Source organism: Erythrolamprus reginae, chromosome 1 (assembly GCF_031021105.1).
Source record: "Erythrolamprus reginae isolate rEryReg1 chromosome 1, rEryReg1.hap1, whole genome shotgun sequence".
Classification (NCBI taxonomy): domain Eukaryota; kingdom Metazoa; phylum Chordata; class Lepidosauria; order Squamata; family Dipsadidae; genus Erythrolamprus; species Erythrolamprus reginae.
In genome coordinates this window covers 5,572,138-5,593,756 of record NC_091950.1, presented here as the reverse complement: position 1 = coordinate 5,593,756, position 21,619 = coordinate 5,572,138, and the positions used below count along the sequence as shown (strand labels likewise).

At 40.5% G+C, this 21,619-nt stretch overlaps 1 pseudogene; it reads left to right on the top strand.

The window, feature by feature from the left end:
• LOC139158179 (vomeronasal type-2 receptor 26-like) overlaps positions 1 to 15,554 on the top strand; it is a 33,778-nt pseudogene extending 18,224 nt beyond the window's left edge.
• Positions 15,555 to 21,619: the final 6,065 nt, after the last annotated feature.

The window sequence follows — 21,619 nt, the reverse complement described above, 5'->3', positions numbered from 1 at the left end:
GTTTTCCTTTGTGCTTATTTTTTTCAGCTATAAAATACTTTTGGCTTTTACCAGAGTGTCTGGCTGTTTTTTTCAGTTGGTGTTGAGGTCTGGGAAAACCCAGACAGAACAATTAATTAAAATATTAAGGATACAAGCAACAGGTTCTGGTCACTGCACCTCAAGAAGGATATAATGGAACTGGAAAAGGTGCAAAAAAGGGCAACAAGTATGATCAGGTAAATGGAGCCCCTCCCTTATGAAACCAGGTTGCAACGCCTTGGTCTCTTCAGCCTTCAAGGACGGCATTTAAGGGGTGACTTGACCCAATTGTATAAAATCATGCATGGGATAGAAAAGGTGGATAGAGGAAAATCCTTTTCTCTACCCCACAATACTAGGACAAGGGGTCCCTCCCTAAAGCTCATAGGTAAGAAAGTGAGGACAAATCAAGGGAAATATTTCTTCACCCAGAGGGTCCTTGGTTTATGGAATTGACTTCCAGAAGAGATTGTGACAGCTGTCAGCCATGATAGCTTCAAGGCAGGGTTAGACAGATTCATGGATGCCAAGCATATAGATGGTTATTGAAACGGATGTCCAAGTGCTGCCTCTATGTTGGTTGAGGCAGTCAGGATTCCCTTGAGTACCACTTGTTGGGGGTCAAGGGAAAGGGAGGGTCTTGCCTTCTCTTTCTGCTCAAGATCCCCATGGACAATTGGTGGGCCACTGTGTGACACAGAATGCTGGACTCGAGGGGCTTTGGCCTGATGCAGCATGGCTCTTCTTACATTTAAAAAAAAAAAAAAAGTTTTATTAGTTTTTATCAAAGTTATACAAGCTGAAATAATGGGAAACTTTTCAAACAGTATTTCTCATATTACAAACCACGACCATTCAAGGTTATATAAGGAACATAAAATAAGTCAAAAAGATATGTATAAAAGTTTTCCCCCATAACAATTACACTAATCTCTTTCCCCCCCCCAACCTCCCCCCCTCCTCGAACTTCCCAGAGTGAAATCAAATTTTCAATTCCCACAAAATCAAAATCATACATACTTAAATTCTGTATTAACTATTATCTCTCCCTAACTCTACTACTTTCACACCCAAATCCATTTAGGCTCTTTATACTACTAAAAAATCCTAAACTATTCATATACTATTTGAAGTTTTTTTGAGTGATATTTAATTTGAATATAATCAATCCATTTTTTCCAGTCCAATATATATTTTTCATTCGAGTGATCCTTCATGTAGGCCGATATCTTCGCCATCTCTGCTAGATTCATGACCTTTAATGTCCATTCTTGAATTGTGGGTAACTCTTCCTTCTTCCAATATTGGGCAATCAAGAGTCTCGCTGCTGTTATTAGATTCAGTATCAGTTTAGTCTCTATACTTGTACAGTCTGTGGTAATACCTAATAAGAACAACTGTGGTATAAACTTCAGTTTTTTCTTAAGAACATTTTGCATAATCCACCATATTTTTATCCAAAATGCTTTTACTTTTACACATGTCCACCACACATGAAAATAAGTAGCGTCCATACAATCACATCGCCAGCATTTAGGCTGTATATCAGGATACATACTAGCCAACTTTTTAGGGTCCAAGTGCCATCTATAAAGCATTTTATAAAAGTTTTCTCTCAAATTTTGAGCTTGTGTGAATTTAACATTTCTTACCCAAATTACTTCCCATGTATCTAATGTAATCGTTTCCTCAAAATTCTGTGACCATTTTATCATACAGTCCTTAATTAGTTCTGTTTCAGAGTCTTTTTCTATAAGTATGTTATATATTCTTTTTATGTGCATTGGACCTTGGTCCTTAATTTGTTTTATTAATTGTCCTTCCTGTTGTTCCATACCAAGTCTTTGATCCTTTTGCCATCTATCATTCAACTGTGCGTATTGAAACCATGTTTGCACTAATCCTTCTTCTTTTAAATCATTCAAAGATTTTAATTGTAATACTCCTTCGTTTAATTTCAGTAATTCCTTATATGTTACAACATCTTGCCTTTGTTCTGTACTAGTATTCTCTATTGCGTGTCTGGGCGCCACCCATATAGGTACTTTATAATCCATTATCCCTTGATATTTTCTCCAGACACGCAACAGAGCATTCCTTAGTACATGGCTCTTGAAAGTCCTATGCACCTTTTGATTATAAACCAAATATGCATGCCATCCATATAACAATTCATACCCTTCTATATTCAATATCATTTCATTAGTTAAGTTTACCCAATCACTTATAGTTACCAAAACTGTTGCATCATAATACAATTTCAAATTAGGCAATTTTAAGCCACCTCTTTCTCTTATATCCTGCATTATTTTCATTTTTACTCTTGGTTTTTTCCCTTGCCATACATATTTATTAATTCCTCTCTGCCATTCCAACAATTTTGAATCATTTTTAAGTATTGGTATCATTTGAAACAAAAACAAAAATTTAGGTAAAACATTCATTTTGATTACCGCTATCCTCCCCAACAGTGATAATTGCAATTTTTTCCATTTATCCATCTCTATCTGTATCTTGGACCATAAAGTTTCATAGTTATGCTTATATAATTTTCCATTCTCTGCTGAAATATAAACCCCCAGGTATTTTACTTTTTTCACAATCTCACATCCAGTTGCCTTTACCAAACCATCTTTTTGATTCCCTGTCATATTTATTGTTAACATCTTGGTTTTCCCCACATTAATTTTAAAACCCGATACTTTTCCATACTCCTTGATAATTTCCATTAATACCTTAGTAGATTGTAGAGGCTGTGTTAATGTTACCACCACATCATCTGCAAATGCACGTACTCTATAATCATGATGTTTAACTTTAACCCCCCTTATTTCCTCTACTTTACGTATTTTATTTAACAACATTTCCAAAGACAATATAAACAATAATGGTGATAGTGGGCAACCCTGCCTTGTACTTTTACCAATTTGAAAAGATTCTGTTAAATTCCCATTAATTATTATCCGTGCAGTTTGTTCTCTATATATTGCTTTAATAGACTGAGTAAAATGTTCTCCCATTTGCATTTTTTGAAGTATCTTTTCCAAAAATTGCCAATTCAATCTGTCAAACGCTTTCTCAGCATCTAAAAACATTAGCACCGCCGGAGTCTGAATATCTCTCCTAAGATACTCCAATATATTCACAATTTGTCTAACATTGTCTCTCATCTGTCTACCTTGTATAAAACCTGTTTGATCTTTATGTATTATCTGTTGCATGATTGGCATCAGTCTGTTAGCTAAAATTTTTGTAAAAATTTTATAATCTATATTAAGCAGTGATATAGGTCTATAATTCTTAGGCTGAGTGTGATCTTGATCTTCTTTTGGAATTAGAGAAATAAAAGTTGTTTTCCATGATGGAGGGACCCTATTTCCTTCTAGTATTTTATTGAGTAATTCTTTAAGTGGTTCCACTATCTCATCCTGAAGGCTCTTATAATACACTGCTGTCAAACCATCCGTGCCTGGAGCTTTACCTATTTTTAGCTGTTTAATTGCCAGTAAAAATCTCATCTTTAGTTATATATGAGTTTAATTTCTCTTTTTGTGCTTCGGGGATTTTAAGAATGCACTCCTTATCTAAATATCTATCTATGTCAGTACCTTGTATTTTGTCTTTTGTGTACAAATCTCTATAAAAATCTATAAAAGCCTTTTTAATCAAATCCTGTTGAAATACCTCTTTACCTTTATATAATACCTTATCTATTGTTCGCGTTTTTTGCTTTTTCCTTAACATATATACTAACCATCTACCAGGTTTATTGGCATTACAAAAATTATTATGTTTTGCATATTGCAAGTTAGTAGCTACTTGGTCTGAAACCAACATGTTAAATTGTGATCTTAATAATGTAATTATTTCTCTAATTTTCTTATCTTCTGGGTTATATATCAGTTCTTGTTCTTTCTTTTTAATTTCTTTTTCCAATTCCTCTTTTTTTTGTTTCTGTTTCCGTCTATAAACATTATTCTGGTTTATTAATACCCCCCTCATAAAGGCTTTACTTGCGTCCCAGACCATATCTATCGTTGTTTCCTTTTGCATATTTAAGGTAAAAAATTCCTTCATCAGCTTTTTACATTCAGAAACATTCCTATCATATCTAAATAAATTTTCATTTAGACGCCACGTTCTCCTAGGTTTCTCTCCCGTTCCCAACTCCATCCATACTGGACTATGGTCTGACAGCGTTCTTGGGCAAATCTTTATCTTCTTAACCCTAGAACAAAAATCATTTGTTATTAGTATAAAATCAATTCTTGAAAATGAGTGATGCCTATCTGAGAAAAAAGTAAAATCTTGTTCTTTATCATTCCTTTCTCTCCATAAGTCTCTTAATTCTATATCATCCATCATATCAAAAAACGATTTAGGGAGCTTAGCCTTATTTTGAATATTTTTAGAAGGGCCTTTCTTGTCTATTTTAACATCAATTACTCCATTCCAATCTCTCATCACTATATATGATTTACGATCCAAGCTTATTAATTTTTTGTGTAATAACTCATAAAATTTTCCTTGCTGTTGGTTAGGTGCGTATATTCCAACTACCATAAAATTCCTTGTCTCTATTGTTAAGTCAATTATTATATATCTGCCCAGATTATCAGCTTCTATCACTTTAACTTTAAGATCAGGTCTTACATATACAACAATTCCATTCTTTTTTTCCGGGGCCGATGCAATATATGGTGTCCCTAATTTTGCGTTCTGTAAAAACTTTTGATCTTCCAGTCTTATGTGAGTCTCCTGCAAGCATATTATATCATTTTTAAATTGTTTCAAATAATGAAATACTTTTCTTCTTTTTTGCGGTGAGTTTAAACCATTAACATTCCATGTCAAAAATTTAATTGCCATCTTTGGCACCCGAAAGCCTCTGGAGCACTGCCTCCAGGTCCGCTGGAGTCATTTTAGATCTGGCTCCTCCCACTGCTTTCGTTCCATCCACCACTTGGGCATATGTCATCAAGGGTAACTTGGTCTCTTGCTCTCTACGCCTTGCTACTGCACGTGTTTGCCTCTGGTCTTGTGGTTTTAGTTGTTTCTGGGTTTTACCCCGAACTGTTATCTCTTCTGGTGGTTGTATTGAGCCTTCTTGTATAGCCATCGCTCCTTCCTGTGCCTGCTCCTTCATTGGTGCTATTGCTTGTTCCTGACGTGCCTTTAAAATTTTTTCATAAAAATCTCTGGCTTTCACTACTGTATTAAGACGATGCCTTTCTCCCTTGTATGTAACTATTAATCCATATGGGACATCCCATCTATATTGTACTTGTCGCATTTTTAGCTCAGAAACCAGAAAAGAATAGTCCTTCCTTGCTTTTAACATCTTAGGAGGGATTTCTTTCAGTACAGCAACTTCTTGCCCTAGAACTTGAAGTTTGTTTTGAAATGAGTGTTGTATAACTCTGTTTCTTGCACCTCTTGTAACAAAATATATAACATCTCTTGGTAATTTCCTTTGTCTGGCAATCCATGAGTTCACACGGTAAATTTTATCAATATTCCAAGCCCAGTCAACATCTTTATCCTCTAAAAATTTCTCCAGGGCGTCTGCAAAAATTTGTCTTAAATCTTCTCCTTCATTTTCTCTCAGACCTCTTATTCTGATAGCCCCTTCCATAGATCTATATTGCATCATTACACATTCAGCATCTGATATTTCTATCTTCTCTTGTACCTCCTCCATTTTATTTTCCAGCTGTAAATTAACTTGTTCGATTTCTTGTATTTGTAACAGTATCCCTTGAAATGCTAAAACAATATCCTCCCTCATCGCCTCATGTTGATGTTGAATTGTTTCCAACACACCATCAACTTTTCCCTCCCATTTCTCCTCCATTTTCTGAATTTTTCCATCTAACTCTTCTGATTGTTTTCTAAATCCCATTTGTAATGCCTGGTGCAGCTCCTGTATAGTTGTGGCTGGTGGATCTAGGAATGGTGCTTTGGGCTGTTGTTTAGAAGCCATTTCCAAATCAATTTGTCTATCCTTTCTTCTTAATATTCTTTCTTAAGTACTTTATCCCCACTTTTTCTTTCCTTCTTTTTCCCTCCCTTCCAGAAGACTAATTGTTAAGTTTACAAGGGAAGTCCATTTAAAGTAAACAAGAAAAGTCTTTGAGCTGGCTCGAATTTACAATCTCTAACGATCGCTAACGATCACTCTCGCTCAAACTTTCACTTTTCACTTTCGTTTCTGCCTAGCACAACGCCATTTTCACAGCCGCTTTACTTCCGCTGAGCTCAGAAGAGTTGAAAAAAAAAGACGGTACTTGCTATTTTCTTTCCTTTTTCCTCGCAATTCACTCTGCCTGCAGCAATATTCTTCCAAAAGCCTTAGTTGTTACAATCTTGCAGGGGTGGTCGTGTCACTTCGGTCTGCTTTGATTCAGCAGAAACACCTCGGAAGCGGAGCTTTCGCTGGGCACAATAGGGAGCTTCCCTCTTATCTCCCCCGAAAAGTTCCCTGGGGGGTCAAAAGGGGCTCTACCCTTGCCCAGCTGCTCTCTTCACCCTCTTCTCACAGGGGGCGAAGTTTTCAAGCCACTAGACAGCCGATTTTCGCTGTTCTAGCGACTACACTATCTCGAGGGTTGGCAGTCTCAGAAGAGGCTGCCAGCAGCGACAACGGAGCCACCGGAAGTTCCTCTTCTTATGTTTTTATGTTAACTTTGATAATGTTGGATGATGATGAAGAGGAAGAACAAGGGCCACGTGATTACACTGAGCCCATGGCCTTGGAAGCTGAGGCGGAAAGTGATCATTCTGCTCTCTTGGCCCATCAGCTAGAGAAAGCCAGTGGAATTGTACGCTCTGGTTACAGAAGTTCCTAAAATAATTCCTAAAATGCACCTGTCATTTACAAGACCTCGAGCCAAAGAAAATGTTTAACAATATCTATAGCCAAGGACGGGAGCAAAACCACACAATATTTTGAAATGTGGCATTGAAATTGTGCCATGTAGCTATCGTTCTAGAAAGGAAGAAGCCATGATACAAATGCCCAATGATGAATAGAATCTTTTGTAGTGTTGGAAAAGGAGTCAAATATTTCATGTTCCTCCCAATTGCTCAGATCAGCACCAAGAAAACTCCACTATCTTTTTCAGACATGCACCTGTCTCCCAAGATGATTCCCATTACATTATGATTGACTTCATGATGTCTCATTTGTGGCTTCAGCCAAGAACTCCAATTTCTGAAGTTCTCTTTTCTTTCAGATTCTTGCCTCTTTGAGGATCATCCAGTTCAACAACAGTGTTGGTGAGGAAGTCTCCTTCTCAGAAAATGTACTTAAATCTGGTGGTTACGATCTCGTCAATTGGATTCTTCTCCCTAATCGATCTTTTGTCCCCGTGAAAATTGGCCAAATAGATGCAAAGGCTCCTCCAGGGAAGGTCTTCACCCTTAACTCCAAGGCAATCACCTGGGCCCCAAAGGTGAGCTGGGAGGAAATGTTGTAAATTGAGGAAAAGGTTTATTTTCTCTTGGCGATAACAGAATAAAAGAGTTAGAAGGGATCTTGGAAGTATTCCAGTCCAACCCCTGCTCCCTATCCCATTGCAAAGAAGTCTATCAAAAATCTGGTCCAGAATCCATTTATTTGGTTTCTATTCAAACTCATTTCTATATTGGAATGCTTCCATGGAGGACCAGCAACTCTAAATCTGTCTGGACACTGTTAAGAACCTACATTAGGGCTTATTTAATGACGGTAAAGGAGCCTAAATGTTTGCATTTATATGCACTTATTGCATCTGCAAAATCACATCCAGCGGCCCTGTTTAGGGTGACCCACTCCCTTCTTAATGTGAAGGGAGCGGACAAGCCATTGCAGGATAGAGCTCAGGAGTTTGTTCAGTTTCTTGCAGATAAAGTTGTCATCTATGGAGAGGGACGGCATACAAATCGAATTAATAATATTAATAATAATAATAATAATAATAATAATAATAATAATAATAATAATAATAATAATAGTAATAATCCCCTAACCCCCAAAATTTTACCCTTCGACTAACCACAGTTGACCTCTCCCGATTCCTAAGAGGTCAGTAAGGGGCGCACATAACCACACCAGCGTGCCCTCCGTCTCCTGTCCTAATAAGTCTCTTATATTTCTACTAACTACATGTATATGTTTATGAACTCTAGTATTTTGGGAAAGGTCTTTGAAGAAGGGCGCCATACAAGTCTAATAAATAACAATAGCAATAGCAATAACAATAATAATAATTTCCTCCATATTATTCCTACATTTTTCTTGTAATCTTCCATTTACCGGTATAAACTGCACTATGTTTATATCCTCTGAAACCTACATTATGTATTGGACAAAAAAAAATATTTGAATGGTCCTGGACTCCAATTGGGAGATGTCAACCGAGACGATAGGGGTTTTATAATTGTTTTTAAAGTTTTATACTACTGTTTTTATTGTTTATATTGCTGTTAGCCGCTCAGAGTCTCAGATGGATTTGGGCAGCATAAAAATCACAGTCATAAATAAATAATAACTAAATAAAATAAATAAAAGATTTGGTGGTATAATCCATCTGGTCCTGGTGACTAAAACCCATCTAGACTGGATAGGTGTTACCTTAACATTTTCTTGCCTAATGTCAGCTAGCCTCCTGTTTGCTGCCCTGGAAAGTGGGGGGAGAGTTAAGTGGGGAATTTTTCCTTACAGTTTTGCAACGTAAGCTGCTTTGGTCGCGTTGATGGATGATCTCTGGTGGGCCCGGGACAGGGGTTTATCCTCTGTCCTGGTGCTCCTTGACCTCTCAGCGGCTTTCGATACCATCGACCATGGTATCCTTCTGTGCCGGCTGGAGGGGTTGGGAGTGGGAGGCACTGGTCTCCAGTGGTTCTCCTCCTACCTCTCCGGTCGGTCGCAGTTGGTGTTAGTGGGGGGGTCAGAGGTTGACCCCGAGGTCTCTCCCTTGTGGGGTACCTCAGGGGTTGGTCCTCTCCCCCCTGCTATTTAATATCTACATGAAACCGCTGGGTGAGATCATCCAAGGGCATGGGATGAGGTATCATCAGTACGCTGATGATACCCAGCTTTACATCTCCACCCCATGTCCAGTCAATGAAGCAGTGGAAGTGATGTGCTGCTGTCTGGAGGCTGTTGGGGCCTGGATGGGTATCAACAGACTCAAACTCAACCCTGATAAGATGGAGTGGCTGTGAGTTATGCCTCTCAAGGACAATTCCATCCGTCCATCCATCACCCTGGGGGGGAATCATTGACCCCCTCAGAGAGGGTCCGCAATTTGGGCATCCTCCTCGATCCACAGCTCACATTAGAGAAACATCTTTCGGCTGTGGCAAAGAGGGCGTTTTCCCAGGTTCGTCTGGTGCACCAGTTGTGGCCCTATTTGGACCGGGAGTCGCTGCTCACAGTCACTCATGCCCTCATCACATCAAGGCTCGACTACTGTAACGCTCTCTAAATGGGGCTACCTTTGAAAAGTGTTCGGAAACTTCAGGTTGTACTGAATGCAGCTGCGAGAGCAATCATGGGCTTTTTCCAAATATGCCCATGTTACACCAACACTCCGCAGTCTGCATTGGTTGCCGATCATTTTCCGGTCACAATTTAAAGTGTTGGTTATGACCTATAAAGCCCTTCATGGCACCGGACCAGATTATCTCAGGGACCGCCTTCTGCTGCACGAATCCCAGTGACCAGTTAGGTCCCACAGAGTGGGTCTTCTCCGGGTCCCGTCAACTAAACAATGTCGCTGTGGCGGCCCCGATCCTCTGGAACCAACTCCCCCCAGAGATTAGAATTGCCCTCAACCTCCTTGCTTTTCGTAAGCTTCTTAAAACCCACCTCTGCTGCCAAGCATAGGGGAATTGAGATCCTCTTTCCCCCTAGGCCTTTACAATTCTATGCATGGTATGTTTGTATGTATGTTTGGTTTTATAATAAGGGTTTTAATTGTTTTAATATTGGATTTCCATTTGCTGTTTTTATTACTGTTGTTAGCCGCCCTGAGTCTGCGGAGAGGGGTGGCATACAAATCCAATAAATAAATAAATGAATGAATGAATGAATGAATGAGCAAACAAACAAACAAACAAACAAACAAATAAATAAATAAATAAGGTCTGCACTTTGCTTATTTCTTCCAGATCCTTTCTTCTAGCTTTGGTTTTTAAAAAATTGATGGCACAAATGGGGAACCATTTTTTTAAACAGATTATGAAAATGAAATAAGATTGTGGAAAGAAATAAATCAGGGGTATCAAACTTGCAGCCCTCAGGCTGTATACATCATGTGCTGGCCATGCCCACCTCTAGCTTAGCAGGGGGGGAAGTTGTGATATGTCACGTGACAACGACATGATGATGTGAGTTTGACAGCCCCGGAATAAAGGAAGAATGTTTCTCTTTCCTCTTTTAGAAGGTGCCCTTTGCCAGATGTGGCTTGAAGAGGTGCCATGCAGGAGAGAGGAGAAGAGTTCCAGAGGGAGAACAGGTCTGCTGCTACCAATGTGCCCTTTGTCCAGAAGGAACCATTTCTAATCAGACAGGTAGAGCACACTTTCAATGTAGATCTTCCAGGATCAAGAATGTAATGTTTTAGATCAAAATATTAATATTTTGTCATTTTGTTAGGATTGACATAAATCTCAGGAAGGAAGGAAGGAAGGAAGGAAGGAAGGAAAGAAGGAAAGAAGGAAAGAAGGAAGGAAGGAAGATCAGATTTGAATTAAATAGCAAAGACATTGAGTGTCTATCTCTTTCGAAGACTTCAGAAGAAAAGGATTTAGGGATAGTGATTTCTGACAGTCTCAAAATGGGTGAACAGTGCAGTCAGGCGGTAGGGAAAGCAAGTAGGATGCTTGGCTGCATAGTTAGAGGTATAACAAGCAGGAAGAGGGAGATTATGATCCCGCTATATAGAGTGCTGGTGAGACCACATTTGGAATACTGGGTTCAGTTCTGGAGACCTCACCTACAAAAAGATATTGACAAAATTAAACGGGTCCAAAGACGGGCTACAAGAATGGTGGAAGGTCTTAAGCATAAAATGTATCAGGAAAGACTTCATGAACTCAATCTGTATAGTCTGGAGGACAGAAGGGAAAGGGGGGACATGATTGAAACATTTAAATATGTTAAAGGGTTAAATAAGGTTCAGGAGGGAAGTGTTTTTAATAGGAAAGTGAACACAAGAACAAGGGGGCACAATCTGAAGTTAGTTGGGGGAAAGATCAGAAGCAATGTGAGAAAATATTATTTTACTGAAAGAGTAGTAGATTCTTGGAACAAACTTTCAGCAGACGTGGTAGATAAATTCACAGTAACTGAATTTAAACATGCCTGGGATAAACATAGATACATCCTAAGATAAAATAGAGGAAATAGTACAAGGGCAGACTAGATGGACCATGAGGTCTTTTTCTGCCGTCAGACTTCTATGTTTCTATGTTTCTAAGAGAGCAAAGCCCACTCTTTTGATAGAGAGGACCATTGGTTTGAAATAGGGGTAAAAGATTCCATCTATGTTAGAATTGAACAGAAGGGGAAGAATATGATGCCACCTCCCTGAGGTTTACAAAGCAGCCCTTGCTGAAGTTCCAAGAAGATTCCACAACCAGTTGCATCCCAATTCAGATGAACTTGAGGGCAAACTCCCAATTGGCTTCAAGAGCTCTCCAGGGGAATGGTAACAACCAGATGACTGCAAAGAAATACAATCCTTCCATTTCCACCACCACCACCAACACCCATTCTCAATTGTCAGTACCTATCCTTCCAAACCTCCCTGCCATTAGGACTCATGAAGCTTCTTGGATGAGAAGCAAAACATATTTTTTTCTTCCTCAAGGAAAATCACTCCAATTGCATTTTGAAAAAAATACTTTGAGACAAAAATGTTGTTGAGCCATATAGCAATAACCCTTAGACTTATATACTGCACCACAATTACTTTACAGCCCTATCTAAATGGTTTACACAGTCAGCATATTGCCTCCAACAATCTAGGTCTTCATTTTAACCACCTCGAAAAGATTTGAACTGCCCAATTTCAGGCAGGCAGGAGGCAGCAGAAATAGCCTGCAGTACTGAGCTCTAACCATTGTGCCACTGTGGCGCATAGATAATGAATATACAGTGATACCTTGTCTTACGAACTAAATTGATTCCAGGACAAGGTTCGTAAGGTGAAAAGTTTGTAAGACGAAACAATGTTTCCCATAGGAATCAATGTAAAAGCAAATAATGCGTGCAAATCCTTCAGGAAAATCCCAAACTTTAGAAGGGAGGCGAACAGAGGGCAGGAAGGAGCAGCTAAAGGGGGCGGGTGGAAGAAGCAAGGCTAGGCTAAAGGGTGAGTGGGAAGGAAGAAAGGCAAGGGGGGCGCCCCTCCCTTTTCTTTCTTCAAAAGACACTCTTTCACTGCCTCTGCAAGCAAGCTGTTCTCCTACTTTTGTTAATACAAACTCTTTCCCCCTCCAAGCCGCCCCTCCCTTTTCTTTCTTCAAAAGACACCCTTTCAGTGCCTCTGCAAGCACGTTTTTCTCCTACTTTTTTAATGCAAACTCTTTCCCCCTCCAAGCCGCCCCTCCCTTTTCTTTCTTCAAAAGACACCCTTTCAGTGCCTCTGCAAGCATGTTATTCTCCTACTTTTTTTAATGCAAACTCTTTCCCCCTCCAAGCCGCCCCTCCCTTTGCTTTCTTCAAAAGACACCCTTTCAGTGCCTCTGCAAGCATGTTATTCTCCTACTTTTTTTAATGCAAACTCTTTCCCCCTTCAAGCCGCCACTCCCTTTTCTTTCTTCATAAAAGGAAAAAAAAGAAATCCCTTCATCCCAGCAGCAGCGGCTTGGGTTCGTAAGGTGAAAATAGTTTGGAAGAAGAGGCAAAAAAATCTTAAACCCTGGGTTCGTATCTTATTTAATTTATTATTATTTATTTATTACTTAGATTTGTATGCTGCCCCTCTCCGAAGACTCGGGGCGGCTCACAACATGTAGAAACAAATCATAAGTAAACAGACAAATTTAAAAATATTTAAATATTTAAAAAACCCCATATGCTAACAGATGCACACACAGACATACCATGCATAAATTAAACATGCCCAGGGGGAGATGTTTCAGTTCCCCCATGCCTGACGGCAGAGGTGGGTTTTAAGGAGCCTACGGAAGGCAGGAAGAGTAGGGGCAATCCTAATCTCCGGGGGGAGTTGGTTCCAGAGGGCCGGTGCCGCCACAGAGAAGGCTCTTCCCCTGGGGCCCGCCAACCAACATTGTTTAGTTGACGGGACCCGGAGAAGGCCCACTCTGTGGGACCTAATCGGTCGCTGGGATTCGTGCGGCAGGAGGTGGTCTCGGAGATATTCTGGTCCAATGCCATGAAGGGCTTTAAAGGTCATAACCAACACTTTGAATTGTGACCGGAAACTGATCGGCAGCCAATGCAGACTGCGGAGTGATGACGAAACATGGGCATACCTAGGTAAGCCCATGACTGCTCTCGCAGCTGCATTTTGCACGATCTGGTTTCCGAACACTTTTCAAAGGTAGCCCCATGTAGAGAGCATTACAGTAGTCGAACCTCGAGGTGATGAGGGCATGAGTGACTGTGAGCAATGAGTCCCGGTCCAGATAGGGCCGCAACTGGTGCACCAGGCGAACCTGGGCAAATGCCCCCCTCGCCACAGCTGAGAGATGTTGTTCTAATGTGAGCTGTGGATCGAGGAGGACGCCCAAGTTGCGGACCCTCTCTGAGGGGGTCAATAATTCCCCCCCCAGGGTAATGGATGGACAGATGGAATTGTCCTTGGGAGGCAAAACCCACAGCCACTCTGTCTTATCCGGGTTGAGTTTGAGTCTGTTGACACCCATCCAGGCCCCAACAGCCTCCAGGCACCGGCACATCACTTCCACCGCTTCGTTGACTGGGCATGGGGTGGAGATGTAAAGCTGGGTATCATCAGCATATTGATGATACCTTACCCCATGTCCTTGGATGATCTCACCCAGCGGTTTCATGTAGATATTAAATAGCAGGGGGGAGAGGACCGACCCCTGAGGCACCCCACAAGGGAGAGACCTCGGAGCCGACCTCTGACCCCCCACTAACACCGACTGCGACCGGCCAGAGAGGTAGGAGGAGAACCACTGAAGAACAGTGCCTCCCACTCCCAACCCCTCCAACCCCTCCAACTCTTGAAAAGTTCATTAGAAGAGGCGTTCGTAAGATGAGGTACCACTATATATATAAAATTGTAAGGTTCTCAATTGATGGAACGATCTGATTTTGAAGGATTCCAGTATAAATTGAGAAAGATACAGTTGGCAATGGGTCTCCCAGAAACAGTCACATTAGTCAAGAAAGTGGTGACTGGAGAGACCTTTTTTCCATGGGAAACAGACTAGGCCAGTTGGGGATGAACAGATCCTTGGCTCTGCCTAATGGATCTCCAAGGTTCTTCTGAAGGAAGGATGATTTTCCCATTTTGATGAACCATAAAAAAGTGCAGTTGCCTTTTCCATCACTTCATTTGTGGTTGGCCACAGTAGAAAGGGGACAATCTTCTCTCTCCTGAATGAGGATAATGATCATGCTAGATGGTCCTGAACTGCTTGATTCTTGGTTTCAGATGCAGACCACTGTGATGATTGTCCACAAGATAAATATCCAAATATAGACAAGGACCACTGCATTGAGAAGAAGATCCACTTCCTTGCCTATCAAGATACCTTTAGTTTTTCTCACACTTTTCCTCCCTGTGACCACATCTGCAGTCCTAGTGATATTCCATAAACATCGTGACACACCAATTGTCAAGGCCAACAATCGAGTTCTCACCTACATCCTCCTGGTCTCTCTCCTGCTCTGCTTCCTCTGCTCCTTCCTCTTCATTGGTCGACCTGGGAAGTTCACTTGTCTTTTCCGACAATCTGCCTTTGCCATCATATTTTCCCTTGCAGTCTCCTCTGTCTTGGCAAAAACTATTATGGTGGTTTTGGCCTTCATGGCCACCAAGCCAGGGAACAAGACAAGGAAACTCTTAGGAAAGCCACTTACTAACTCCATTGTCTTAGGCTGTCCCCTGATCCAGGCAGTTCTTTGTGTCACCTGGCTGGCAACCTCTCCTCCATTTCCCAACATAGACTTTCACTCCATGGTAGGAGAAGCCATCTTGGAATGTAATGAAGGCTCAGCTTTGATGTTTTATGCTGTCCTCGCCTATCTGGGTGTACTGGCCGTCATCAGTTTAACGGTGGCTTTTCTGGCAAGGAAATTGCCTGACAGCTTTAATGAAGCTAAGTTCATTACTTTTAGCATGCTGGTCTTTTGCAGTGTTTGGATCTCATTCCTTCCCACCTATCTGAGCACCAAAGGGAAGTCCATGGTGGCCGTGGAGATCTTCTCCATCTTGGCCTCTGGGACAGGTCTTTTGGCTTGTATCTTTTTCCCCAAATGCTACATTATCCTACTAAGGCCCCATCTGAATTGTAGAGAAAATATAATGAGGCACAAGAATATCTGATTTATGCACAGATTGGATAGTTTATTTTGAATTTTAGGCAGTATTTTATTTGATCTGACTTCTGTATAAAAGTACAAAAAAGAAAAACCACAACAAGGAGTTTTGACCCACAGTGACTGGAAACTGCTTCAGAGAAAAGAGAGAAGCACACAATACCATGTCAACTGACCAACTGAATTTGGAACATTTTTTTAAAAAAATTATTTTTAGATTTTCAATAATTTTACAAACAAGCATAAAAAAACATACAAATAAAGTACACAGTACATATAACAAAGAAAAGTTGATACAGTGAAGTACAAGTATTATGAATAACAAAGAAAAATAGATATTTACAATTCATCGATATTCGCTGGTTTGACATCGGTATAATATTTTTATAGTTGTTTGTATAAATATAAAGTTTACATAAGTAAAAAGTTTACATTTGAACTAGACTAGACAATCTACTTCAATTAGGCTCCTCTAAAGCTACTCTGTGACCACAATCTTCCCTAAGAAAGAGAGATTGAATACTGGATGAATATTGTCATCCTGGTGGGATTCAGCAGGGGGGGAAAACAAGACCTCCTGAAGAGGTGTGGAACAAACACAGACCCGATTAATAGAGTTGGAAAAAAACTTGTAGGTCATCTAATCCAGTGTTTCCCAACCTTGGCAACTTGAAGACATTTGGACTTCAACTCCCAGAATTCCCCAGCCAGCGAATGCTGGCTGGGGAATTCTGGGAGTTGAAGTCCAGTTGTTTTCAAGTTGCCAAGGTTGGGAAACACTGATCTAATCCAACCCCCACCCAAGAAGGAGACCCTACAGCATTTCTGACAAATGGCAGTCCAATCTTCTCTTGAAAGCCTCCAGTGCTGAAGCTCCCATCACTTCCAAAGGCAATTTCTCTTCCATTGGTTGATGGTTCTCATTGTCAGAAATTCTCCTTATTTCTAGGTTGAATCTCTCCTTGATCAGTTTCCATTCATTATTACTTGTCTGCCCTTCAGGTGTCTTGAAAAAGAGCTTGACAACCTCTTCTCTGTAGCAGCCCCTCAAATATTAGAAGACTGCTACCCTGTCTCCCCTGGTCCTTCTCTTCACTACACTATCCATGCCCAGTTCCTGCAATCATTTTTTATACGTTTTAGCCTCCAGTCCTCGGATCCTCTTGGTCTCCTGCATTTTTTAAGAGTCTCACTCTCTTTTTTTATAGTGTGACAAAAGAGTGATATCATTCTGACCTCACAATGTCCGGGGTGAATATAGGGAGAGGAGTAAACACTTCGAAATGATCCAGGATTTCCTTTCCTGGGTGCTCAAGGAGTTAGCAGCCAGCATCAATTTCACCCATAGTTCCCATCATATCTTATTTGTGTATCATGGCAGTAAGGAATTTAGCCCTCTCTGTTACATTCTCAGACTTCAGTCAGGTCCTCCATTCTGGAGAGAAAATATTGATTGGCTAGACTGTCTGGCAGCTCCCTATAAAAGGGCTGGCTGTCAGATAAAGCCTTTGCTGGGTTGTGACAGGTCCACGTCTGGCTCAGCTGCTCATGGATTTTGAGGACCAGGAGATGGTGCATATTGGAATCCTAGGCCAGTGTTCTTCTCACCCTGAGTCTGAGAGAGAAAGTGAGGTGGAGTCAGAGATTGAGGATCAAGTAGAGATTGTAGCACCCTCAGTTATGGTAGTGAGTGAATGAGAGGATGATGGGGAATTTTTTTTATTTTATTTATTCTTTGTCCAATACACAATACATATGGAAGAGAATAGACATGAAGTAATATATATAAAGATAATATGTAAAACAGAAGAGAAAATATATTAGAGGAAGAAAATATATATGATATATGAGATAAAGGAAAGACAATTGGACAGGGGATGATAGGCACACCAGTGCACTTATATACGCCCCTTACTGGCCTCTTAGGAACTTGGAGAGGTCAACCGTGGATAGACTAAGGGAGAAATGTTGGGGGCTAGGGGTTGACACTATTGAGTCCGGTAATGAGTTCCACGCTTCAACAACTCGATTGTTAAAGTCATGTTTTTTACAGTCAAGTTTGGAGCAGTTAATATTAAGTTTGAATCTGTTGCGTGCTCTTGTGTTGTTGCAGTTGAAGCTGAAGTAGTCGTTGACCGGTAGGACCCTGCAGCATATGATCTTGTGGGCAATACTTAAATCGTGTTTTAGGCGCCGTAGTTCTAAGCTTTCTAGACCCAGGATAGTTAGTCTATTTTCGTAGGGTATTCTGTTTCGAGTGGAGGAGTGAAGGGCTCTTCTGGTGAAATATCTTTGGACGTTTTCAAGGGTGTTGATGTCCGAGATGTGGTATGGGTTCCAGACAGATGAGCAGTAGTCTAGGATGGGTCTGGCATAAGTTTTGTAGGCTCTTGTGAGTAGTGTGAGATTGCCTGAGCAGAACCTATGTAGGATCAGGTTAACAACTCTAGAAGCCTTTTTGGCGATATTGTTGCAGTGGGCTTTAGCACTTAGATCATTTGATATTAGCATTCCGAGGTCTTTTACTGAGTGTGGGTTGGCTGTGAGAATTTGTTTATTCAGTTTATATATGAGGAGGAGGAGGAGCCCCTGTTAAATGAAAGGATCAGGAGAACTATGTCTAGACAAGAATATTTAAGAAAGAAAAGACCTTGCTGTTAGTAGTTCTAGGGAACACTTACACTTTTCTCTATATAAGGGGATAAGAGGGCGTGGTGAACAACGTTTGTAAAAGATCCTGGCTGCTTGTGAACTGCAGCTGAGATAGCATATTCTGATTCCAGAGCTCTTTCACTCATGCAATCTTCATGTTCTGCAAATCTTCTATGAACTGTAAGTCTGGTCAAATTGCTAGAATCACTTCAAAAACAAATCTTAATGACTCTTCATGTTCTGTCGAGCTCTCTGGTAGAATCCTCCCAAAAATGCGCAGATACAATTACTGACACACACACATTTGAAAATTCAAAACAATGTTCTTTATAATGAAAATTCACTTAAACCAAGCCCTCTTTTGGTATAGTAAAGAGCACTCATCTCCAAACAAACTGGTAATTTGTACAAGTCCCTTATCAGTCCTGTGATACTTAGCTTGCAGCTGTGAGGCAATTCACAGTCCTTATTCTTTCACAAAGTGAAACACACTTTGCTCTGGTTTAGTTTCAAAGCGGGGGAAAATCAGCACACAAAGATCAAAGTCAGCAAAGCAGGCATAAAACACAACGATCAGATAATCCTCCACAACGGCCAAACCCACAGGCTGCTATTTATAGCAGCCTCACTAATTACCACAGCCCCACCCAACCACAGGTGGCCTCATTTTCTTTGATAATAATCTCTCAGTTGTTGTTGCCTATGCATCGCTCTCGGCATGCGTGGCTGTATCATTAACTCTTGTTCTGAATCCAAGGAGGAGCTAGAGAATTGATCTCCTTCTGAGCTGTCTGCCACACTCTCCTCCTCCCTGTCACTCATGACTTCTTGGTCAGAGGAGCCTTCATCAGCAGATTCCACTGGGGGCAAAACAGGCCTGCAGCATGTGGATGTCTCCCCCACATCCACAGTCCTTGGGGAAGGAGCTGGGCCAGAGCTAACCACAACACTTTAGCTGTCAACCTGGACTATTGTTATCTCTGAATCATTCATCCGGGAACGCTGCTGGAATGAACTCATTAGAGTTAACATTTTTTGCCTGAACGTGTTTTAATCAATGTACTTTTGATTTAATCATCTTTGGAGCATATTTGCCTTTTATTTCTGATCGTTGACCCATCCAGACAGAACAATAAATAGTTACAAAATAAAGACCTGTTGTTTTGAAGTCATTTCTGTCTGTCTCTTCCATTCACCCTATCTAACACTCTCCTCTTTGAAGGAATCCTTGGTTTCTCCAGAAAACTGACTCAGAGACAAACCATTGCATTTAGAGGCAGAGCTGGGGACAAGAGGAGGTTTGGAAAGGAGAATATTTGTGGATGGGCTAATCAAAAATAGAAACCATGGTAGAAACTTAGTCAGAAGAAAACCAATGGAGTGAGCCAGTTCGAAACACAATTTTAAGAAATTCCTGAGTTCTTTTTATTGGATCCACTCCTCTTTGGTACTTTATTCAGTGGTGTTTTATATCTGATGCCAATAGCAATAGCAACAGCAATAGCATTTAGACTTATATACTACTTCAATCGTGCTTTTACAGCCCTCTCTGAGCAGTTTATAGAATCAGCATATTGCCCCCAGTCATCTGGGTCCTCATTTTACAAACCTGGGAAGGATGGAAGGCTGAATCAACCTTGATGTTGTTGTTGTTGTTGTTATTATTTTAATTTATAGGTCACCCAACTTCTTCCGGACTCTGGTGGGCTCACGAGTCTATGGAGAGGGGCAGCATACAAATCTAATAAGTCTGCGGAGAGGGGGCGGCATACAAATCTAAATAATAAATTTATCTAAATAATAAATAAATAAATAAATAAATAAAATAAACATCTAAAAACAATATAAAAGACAGTTTAAAATCCAATAAGAAACCATTGTTACAAACTGTGCACCAAGTGGAAGATCCAACAGGTTCCTAACAAACCTAGCAGACAACTTGGTTACCCAAAAGGTAGAGAAGGGAACAAGGGGATTAGGATTTAATTCTCAATAACAGCGATGAAATGATAGAAGGTGTTGAAGCTACAGGAACCTTGCAGGCAAGTGACAATGCAATACTGGAATTCAACATTATGCAAACATAAACAGTAGAACAAAGTCAAACTAGAGTCTTGGACTTTAAGAGAGCTAATTTCAGTAAACAGAGAGGACTTGGGAAAGATTCCATGGATGAAAATCCTCAAGGGAAAAATAACTCAAGATCTTAGGAAATTTTGAAAAGTGAGATTGTAGAAGCCCAGACTAGTTCAGTACCAACGAAGAAGAAAAATAATAAGCCACAAAAGAAGCCATCATGACTGCATAAAGAACTGAAATCAAATTGAAAGACAAAAAGGACAAGTACAAAAATTGGAAAAAGAGGAAATAACTAAGACAGAATACCAGCAAATAGCCCGAACCTATAAAGATGAAGCGAGGAAAGCTAAAGCTCACAATGAAGAAAGACTCGCAACAAGAGTAAAAAGTAATAAAAAAAGTTTCTTTCAACATATTAAAAAAAGATGTCACGGAAACAATTGGTCCACTGCAGGGAGAAAGTGACAAGAAGGTGACAAGCAACACGGAGAAAGCAGAGCTACTCAACACGTTTTTTGCATCTGTCTTTACACAAAGGGGAAAAACAGTTCAACCTATCAAAAACAGCATCACAAAACATATTAGGAACACAAGTTAAAATAGGGAAGAAAATGGTAAAGGAACATCTTCTATGACATGTGGACTTCAACTCCCAGAATTCCTCAGCTAGTATGATTGGACAGAAGAGCCAACTTTGCCTATCCCTGCCCTAGATGAATTCAAATCACCAGGACCAGATTTTCTGAAGGAACTGGCAGACGAGATCTCAGAACTACTGAACTATACCTTTCAAAGATCCTGGAGCACCGGGGAACTGCCAGAGGACTGGAAAAGAGCTAATGTAGTTCCCATCTTCAAGAAAGGGGGGGGGGAAACAGTTCCAGGAAATTACAGACCTATCACTCTGACCAGTGTTCTCTCTAAATTTTTTTTGGGGTGGGCGGAAAAGTATAGTGTCTGAGCAGCAGCCCCTTCGGGACTGGGCGACACAGAAATAATAATAAAATTTCCCTCTCGGCTTCTGGGCAGGTTTGGAAAACTCTGAGTTGATGATGATTTTTAAGTGAGCGATTGCTCACCTGCTCAGCTTAGAGGGAACTATGACTCTGACCTCAATATCTGGGAAGAATTTGGAAAGGATAATCAAGCAATGAATCAATGAACACCTAGAAGCAAAGAAAGTAATAACCAAAAGCCAACATGGATTTGTCAAAAACAGATAATGGCAGACTAATCTTATAGCATTCTTTGACAAAGTGACAAAATTTGTGGACCAGGGGAATGCCATCGATGTGATTTACTTGGACTTCAGTAAGGCTTTTGACAAAGTAGACCATAACC